Here is an 8,110-nt window from a genome sequence, read left to right as displayed (position 1 = left end):
TAAATTTGTATTGAAATAGTCTTTCTTTTATTTTTCTAAAGTAATAATCATTCCACTTAAATGATAGAAAATTAATTACTTTTTATCACGTTACATTATCCCAACCAAATATCACCGGAGTATTTATGCCAAATAAAACAAAAATATATAAATACAAAAATACTGATTTCACCCGTGTCCATGTATCGCGATAAAAGTGAATGAAACACTTAATTTTGGTTTATCCCTCATTGTTTATTGTTTGTGAATAGAAGTGCTTTAGATGGAAGCTATAAACAAGCCTAAGTAGTCTTAGTTAAACTTACACCAAAAACAAACACTACAAGAATTTTATTATTTAATTACATTAGATTATAACACATCTTAAAAAACGTTACCAAATTACATTAAAAACAATAAACGTTTTATTATTATTTTTTTTAATGGATAAACGTTTTATTAATAAGCTTGATATAAAAAATAAAAAAAAAAGTAAAAAGATACAGTAAGACTCTCTCAATCTTTCTCTCTCCCATTTCTCCTCATCCCCGATTGTCTCTTCCATTTCTCCAATCATGCTCATGGAATTCTAGCAATCATTCTCGCGACTTCTCTAAACCACCTGAAAAGCTTTCGTATCCTCAACAAATAGGTATGTTCTTACTCAACTGCTGAAAAATTGTCTCAATCCAATTGAAATAAAGCACTGGTGATGCCTCGTCGGAACCATCACCGTCACCGCCATCAACTTCTGTCCCCCAAACTTTTCTCTGTCCAACGACAACAGTGGCTGGTGTAATCCTCCGCTCCAGCACTTCGATTTGGCCGAGCCTGCTTTCCTTCAAATTGCTCGGTACCTTGCTGGAATTGTGCCAGTTGTATTCAGAAGGTAACACAACACAAACTCTTCTCTCTTTTCTTTTCTTTTTTTCTATTTATTTTTCTTTTTTGAAATTTTAAATGGGATCTTTTCTCTTCACAAAAAGATCGAACAAGAAATTATAAATTGTACACTATAGCTAATTTGTAAATACCGTTTCAAGGTGTGAGAACATATAAAGCCATTTACGATGATATTATATTTTGTTCTTTTCAAAATTTGGTGTGCATATAAACTGTTTGATTAAATTCCTCAATAACCTGTAATTCTATTTTCTTGTGTATGTACGGATGTTAACTCAAGCTTATATATATATGAAAGGAAAACGGTTTGGTTTCTGATACAGAACAATGAGAAAAAGGAGAGAGGAGACCAGAAGTGTTTGAATAAATGCTTCACTGAGATATATGTGAATAATATCTTTAAACTAAACTGACATTATTCAAATTTATTAGAGGTGTAATATTTTCATTTTTATTCCCCAATTGATACTTGATTTATCTAAGTTTTGCATAGATGGTATTAATTTGTTGTTATTCGTAGACTTTATGCAAATGGTAAGTATCTTTAAATAAACTTATGATTCTCAATAAAGTGATATTTTATATTAGTTAAAATGAGTGGCTCGTATATATGTACAACTTAGGAGATATAAGTAACAAAGATTAATCTCGTTAGATAAGATTGACTGGTTTGCTACATCATTATCTACTGTTGATTTTGTTAGGATACAGTTGACTGGTTTAATCTCGTTAACTAGTAATATTATGATAGTTTCTGCTGATCATACCTCATTTTGTTTCGGTTACAGCAGCATATGCTAGTTTTCTGGTTGTATTGTGGGACATACTCTTTTGTAACTATGCATCCCGTTCTCTTCCTTCTCTGTATTTAGAGTTCAGATTATTCATGGATAAAGTGTGACCAGACGGACTCACAATATTTCTTGTAATTGCCTTATCATATAAAATATATGAACCTTTGCATTTAATGTTGGATGTTCTGCTGCCGGAAAATTGCTAGTTACTTACTGTAATTCTACACTACAGAAAGAACAGCCGGACAGTTTTATATACTCGGTGGTTGTAGAACAAAAAGATCGCTTCCTTTAGTTTCTTTAATTGGTAATATGCAATGAAAATTGAGGTGCTTGCAAAAATCAAGGGTTTCTAAGATTTAATTGTCACAAGAGAAAAGAATAGAACTTTCATTGGAATTACCTTCGAATGATTTTTTTGTAATATGTTTCTCAGTGTATCTTCTGTGAGTATATTTAATCAAATTTCAAGGACATGGAAACTGATCCAACTTTAGTTTTCACAATGCCTGTGTCTTTCACAAATTTTGCCCTGTCCTCTGTTTAATTTAGAAGAATTCTATCAAAATATGGGATTCATCCAGCTTCAACACAAGTGTTAAAATATTCCAAACGGTATTATATTTTCTTCAAGGAGGGCTGAGGGGGGGGAACACAATGTAAGAAATCACTAGGATTTGAAACTTGGATTACACAGTCAAGCTTTTCGAAACAAGTAAAAAGAGTTTCTTACCTAATGATTCCAAACAAATTAAAAAGTTTCTTACCTAAAGGAATTCTATTTATTTTACTAAATATAGGCCACAAGTCATTCTTGGCAAAGTTTTCCTCGAGGTCAACTGTTGTAGCTACCAAAATAGTTTCAGGCCAGCTATAATTCTATTTATTATTATGTACGTTGTCATCCTACACCTCCTTCCGAAGCAGCATTTTTTGTTTGTTTTTATCTAATAATTAATTGTAGTTCATTATACATGAATTAGTTCTGGTGTGTCGATTATGATAAATATTAGTTGAGGTAGCACTCGATTATGGAGGACATTGTCCCCCCACGTGTGTGTTATTGTCTCTAATTTTCTGAGGGTTGTCTTTTTTTCTATTATTAATTTCTGCTTTTGTAGTTGAAAGGGTTCAGCGAGCATAGCCTTCTCAGGGATTGGTTGTGACTTGGCTTAACCTACGAACCCTCTTTTATTAATTGCTTAAGAACTTTGGCAATATTTTCTGTTCTGTTGAGGTAGTTAGTCTGCTTTTGCTGCTGATTTTATTTGATGGATTTGGTGGATATGAATCAACACCTCTTATTTTTAATCTCTAAATAAATATCATGGATTTTCAAGGCTTAAAATATTGATTTCCACTGTTCTGTTATTAACTGGTTTGTCTTTTTTCTTTAGCTTGTCTCATTTTTTAGTATTATTTCTATATAAATATACGGTGTGACTTGAAAAATAATTTGGGAATTGAATAATACCCATCATAAGGAACAAGTCAGCTACATGTCGGCAAATACTCATCAGCAGTCTTTTAATTTTATTATTATACTTATTACAGGTTGATCCTCTCACTCACCAAGTTAAACTCTGCGATTTTGGAAGCGCAAAGATGCTAGTATGTTGCCCTATTATTCTCAATTCAATTATATTTTTTTCTTTTTTATGCTGTATTGTGTGGTACATACTTTGAAGTAACTCTTAGACATCAGCAGGGGGATCACTAACTTTTGTGAATTTACTTTGTTCACATGTTCTTCCGTATTGCAATTAATTGATTCCATTTTACACTATTACCAAGTGATGTCTGGTTTGATTTTTGGGAGTTATGTGTGACAGCAACGTTGATGTGTCATGATATAGAATATAGAAATATCCAGTGTGATGTACTGTAAACAGCCTTGGCACATGATTTTGCTGGTGCTAGGAATCATGTGAGGGGTGGAGTCTTTCTTTACGGTTAAGAGTGGAAGGCAATAATATTATGGAAGCAAGCACCTAGCTTTTATGCTTGTGGATGTAATATGATCTTTGACTTGCTTACCTGTCAGTCATTGTATATAATTTTCAAGGACTCCCATTAAATCTGCTTATCTACAGGTCAAAGGCGAAGCCAACATTTCATACATATGCTCACTATTCTATCGAGCTCCAGAACTTATATTTTGGTGCTACTGAGTATACTACTTCAATTGATATCTGGTCAGCTGGTTGTGTTCTTGCAGAGCTTCTTTTAGGCCAGGTTTGTATTACAGTTTAGCATTCCAAGATTTAGTTCTTGATGTCCCTATTGGACCATTTGCCATGAAGGTTGGTATTGATTTTGCAAGAGAGCCTGATGCATTTTTGTGGAGGCCTACTTCAGGGATGACTTGTATTGAAGAAAGTGTAGGAAGTGTTATTGCTTGGCCAGCCGACAAAGTCATAATGAGGTAAAGATTGATTTTACATATTATAATGAGTTGTGTCATATTGTTTTTGGAACCGACCATTATGCTTATTGGTTAAGAAGATAACATGTGGGTTTTGTTTTCTTATTGCGTTTTTTTTTTAGGGATAACTAGTATCGAAGATAGTGTTGGAAGTGTTACTGCTTGGCTTGCCGACAAAGTTATAATGAGGTAAAGATTGATCTTACCTATAATAATGAGTTGTATCATATTGTTTCTGGAACTGTTATGTGAAAATCTGAGATTTAATTGCAGGTTTCAAAATTTAGGTTTTGTTGAAAAATAAATGTTATGCTGCCGATTTGTTTTTAGAAAAATAATAACCAACTCATATGCGTATTGCTTATGATAATAACATGAGTATTGTTTTCTTGTTACATTTTTTTCTCTATGTTATTTAGGTGATGAAGATAGCGACAAGAGAATTGGATGCTTGCAATTAATAAAGAGATAGTATTGGACAAATGTTACAATTTGCCTTTTATTAGACTTATTAGACATATTATTTCTAAGCATAAACTTTTATTATGGTATTTTGCACTTGAATTTTTTTTTATTTATGACGCATGTATTGGATATTTTGGTTGATAAAAAAATACATTTAGACTTTATCAAATTCAAATTACATTATTAAATAATAAATTGCTTTATCAAATAAATGTAATTAAAGATAATTTAATTATATTTTGAAAATATAATTAAAGATAATTAGATTACATCTTGAAAATGTAATAAAAGATAATTAGATTACATCTTTAAAATGTAATCAAAGATAATAAGATTACATCTTTAAAATGTAATCAAAGATAATTAGATAACATCTTGAAAATGTAATTAAATGACAAAATATAATTAACATAAAGAATCATAACATCTAGATAATGTTACTATTGACAATATATAACACCGAAACAATGTTATAATAGTCTATTTAATAACATGAAAAAATGTAATCAAATAATGGCAAGACTTTTAATAACATGGGCAGACTTAACACTTGCTAAAGTGTTATAAATTGCATTTGATAACACTTTTTGAGAGTTATCGTAAATGTTTTTTCTTGTAGTGAAATTTATATATAAATCTTCTTTTAAAGACTATTATATATGCTTAGTATTATATTTTATTAATTACTCTTTAGAGTTTTTAGACTTTTCTAGTGTGATAGAGTTCGGGCAGACACTTAGTTCGCCAGAAGTAATTTGGTGGTGCACCGTGTTACTTGTTCTCTGTTGTATCATGGGAGATAGACGTCGAAAATCCTTCGGCACCAATGGAAGGTGACGAATCTATTTAAAGGAAACTATGTGCTACACGGGCCTCAAATATCCTTTTGTTGAGAATACACCAATAGTTAATTTCCTCAAGTCTTTATATTTGCTATTATTATTATTTATTATAATTGCTAGTTAGATTAATTATAACTATTAGTTATATTATAATTATAAATTATTTTATTTATAGTTATAATAATATTGTTAATTATAATTGTTAAGCTAGATTAATTATAATTTTTAGTTAGATTATAATCATAAATTGTTTATTTATAGTTATAATATTATTGTGTATCTTTATTTGATAGATAGATTGTTTATTACCATGCTATATTATTCAAATGTTATATTATAAATATTTAGAACTACAATCTTAAAACATATTCTTTTTCTTTAATATAATATTTGAATGTTTAATATATCTATGATTTATGAAATAATGTTATTGCTTATATGTTAAATCGCTCTTTGTGATTTGGATATATTATGTGCATGCACTGTGTCTGCTAGAAGTTCGTTTGAACTTAAACAAAATCTCACTAGAGAAGTTCTGTCGAGGAAGTTGGGTTTTAAGTGGGACCATTGTGACCCCTCCAGACTATCCTGGGAATTGAATATTTTCAAAAGAATTGCTGCGGCAGGGGCACGACCCTCCTAGCCTTCTTTGTAAATTATCTAGCAAAGGTATATGTGACTTGGGTTTGAATAAATACTCAAAAGAAGTATTCAACGAGACGCTAGACCACGAATGGCTGGGTTTTGACCCTTCCTTGTTTTCTTGAGAATAATCTTATGAGTACAATTCAAAATTCCACATGAAATTTCCAATAGGAAAGTAACACTGTTGGTTGTGTGATTTCAGGCAATATGACAACTGAAACAAACCAAAGTGGTGGGAACGATGACATGTCAGCTGAGACTCCAATTCTGGTTGTTTAAGCTCATACCCAAACAATTTCAGCCTTGGTTAATATGAGTCATCCTTTGAGCTTTGGGGAAAGACCTGATAATTTCAATGGACAAAATTTCAAAAGGTGGCAACAAAATATATTCTATCTGTCTACCATGAATTTTGTGAGATTCGTGACTGATAACGAATAAATGTTGAAAGAAGATGAGGATGATATCCAAATAATTAATGTTGTTAATGATTGGATCAAATCTAATTTTCTCTGTCGTAACTATGTTATGAATGGTCTTGAAAATTCTTTGTAAGAAATTTATGCTACAAAGAAGATAATTAAAGAACTGTGGGAGTCTTTAGACCAGAAATATAGAATTGAGGATGTTGCACAAAGAAATTTGTGGTTGGGCGGTTCCTTGACTATAAAATGGTAGATTCCAAGACCGTGATCAGTCAAGCTCAGGAATTCCAATTAATCTTACATGGGATTTACTCTGAGGGAATGATCCTGATTGAGACCTTTCAAGTAGCTGCTTTGATTGAAAAGCTACCCCTTGCATGGAAGTTGTTCAAGAGATACCTTAAGCATAAGTGGAAGAAGATGATCATTGAGGAATTAATTGTTAGACTTTGTATCAAAGAAGATGAGGCCAATCTGATGGAGCAAGGTTGAAACTCATCAATGGGAAATGTTATAATCTAACAACCTCAATTTGTATATTACTAAAACCAACAATTCACATAAACCAGAAATTAAACATGCAGAGAAGATAATTTGCAATGCAGAGAAAAAAAACAAACCAGAAAACAATAAAGGACGCAAGTAAATTTAGAGGGGTTCAAACTTTCCTCTACAATGTGTAGAGAGCCTATTCCCCTTGAACTCCTTCCAAGGAATCCTCTTTCACTATGATTAATGGCAGATTACAAGACTTTGTTCAAGATAACTTGAACTATTACAATTGGTGATCTTCTCCCTTGAGCAATATTCACAATGAAGCTTAGAACACTTAGGAAACTCCCTTGTAGACCTCTGCTTCCCCTTTGGTTTCTCAGTTCTGTTCTTCTCCCTTCATCTTCAACCTTCTTGCTTCAAGATACAATAAAACCTCACCTAACATTCTATTCTCTCGGTTCTCTCTTTATCTAATTTCTGCACTTAGTTTAAAAACATAAGACAAGGCATCCTTTTATAGACCAAGGATCCAAGTTACAAACTGTTACAAAACAGAATTTAACAAGGGGATTTTTAAAAAATATGGCTTTTTAGCCATCAATGTGCAAAAATATGGAAGTTAAACTTTTTTTAATTTGTATGGGAAAATTTAATTAAGAAAAACTTAGTTTATGGGAAAACTAATCCCATATTGGAAATCAAAATTAATCAAAACAAATGAGCAAAAGGAGGGGCACTATGGTAATTAACATAGCCAAAACTCCTTCAGCCAAGTTTATCTTCTCTTTCATTTTTCCCTAGCCGCCTCACCATCTCCACCATAGCCAAAACTCCTCCACTCGGCTGCCTCACCATCTCCACCATCATCTCCGTCCACCCACCCTCACTACCTACCAAGAACACCCCAGCCGCACCTCCGTGAAACCCAGGCACTCCTCCACTCGGCTGCCTCACCATCTACACCATCATCTCCGCCCACCCCCTTACCACCTGCCAAGAACACCCCAGCCGCACCTCCGTGAAACCCAACCACCTTCACCACCTTAGGCGCGCACCTCCATGAAACTCAGCCAAGAACACCCCAGCCGAACCATCGATGAACACAGACTCAATCCGCGCATCTCTGCGCAATTCGAT

General features: G+C 32.8%; 1 long non-coding RNA gene across 4 annotated transcripts; it reads left to right on the top strand.

Annotated features, from left to right (window-relative positions):
* Positions 1-332: 332 nt before the first annotated feature.
* Positions 333-7,065, top strand: LOC133794302 (uncharacterized). 4 transcript variants are annotated; one of them, XR_009875181.1, is made up of 7 exons: positions 333-868; positions 3,231-3,287; positions 3,770-3,911; positions 4,000-4,101; positions 4,224-4,290; positions 4,521-6,077; positions 6,256-7,065. It is a non-coding gene; the product is annotated as an uncharacterized LOC133794302 (long non-coding RNA). The 4 variants fall into 4 exon arrangements; XR_009875180.1 differs by having other exon boundaries at positions 334-868; positions 4,035-4,101; positions 6,256-7,064; XR_009875179.1 differs by having other exon boundaries at positions 336-868; positions 3,770-4,101; positions 6,256-7,053.
* Positions 7,066-8,110: the final 1,045 nt, after the last annotated feature.

This window comes from Humulus lupulus, chromosome 8 (assembly GCF_963169125.1).
Source record: "Humulus lupulus chromosome 8, drHumLupu1.1, whole genome shotgun sequence".
Taxonomy (NCBI): domain Eukaryota; kingdom Viridiplantae; phylum Streptophyta; class Magnoliopsida; order Rosales; family Cannabaceae; genus Humulus; species Humulus lupulus.
Note: the sequence above shows the minus strand (reverse complement) of the source record. Positions and strands in the feature narration are given on the sequence as shown.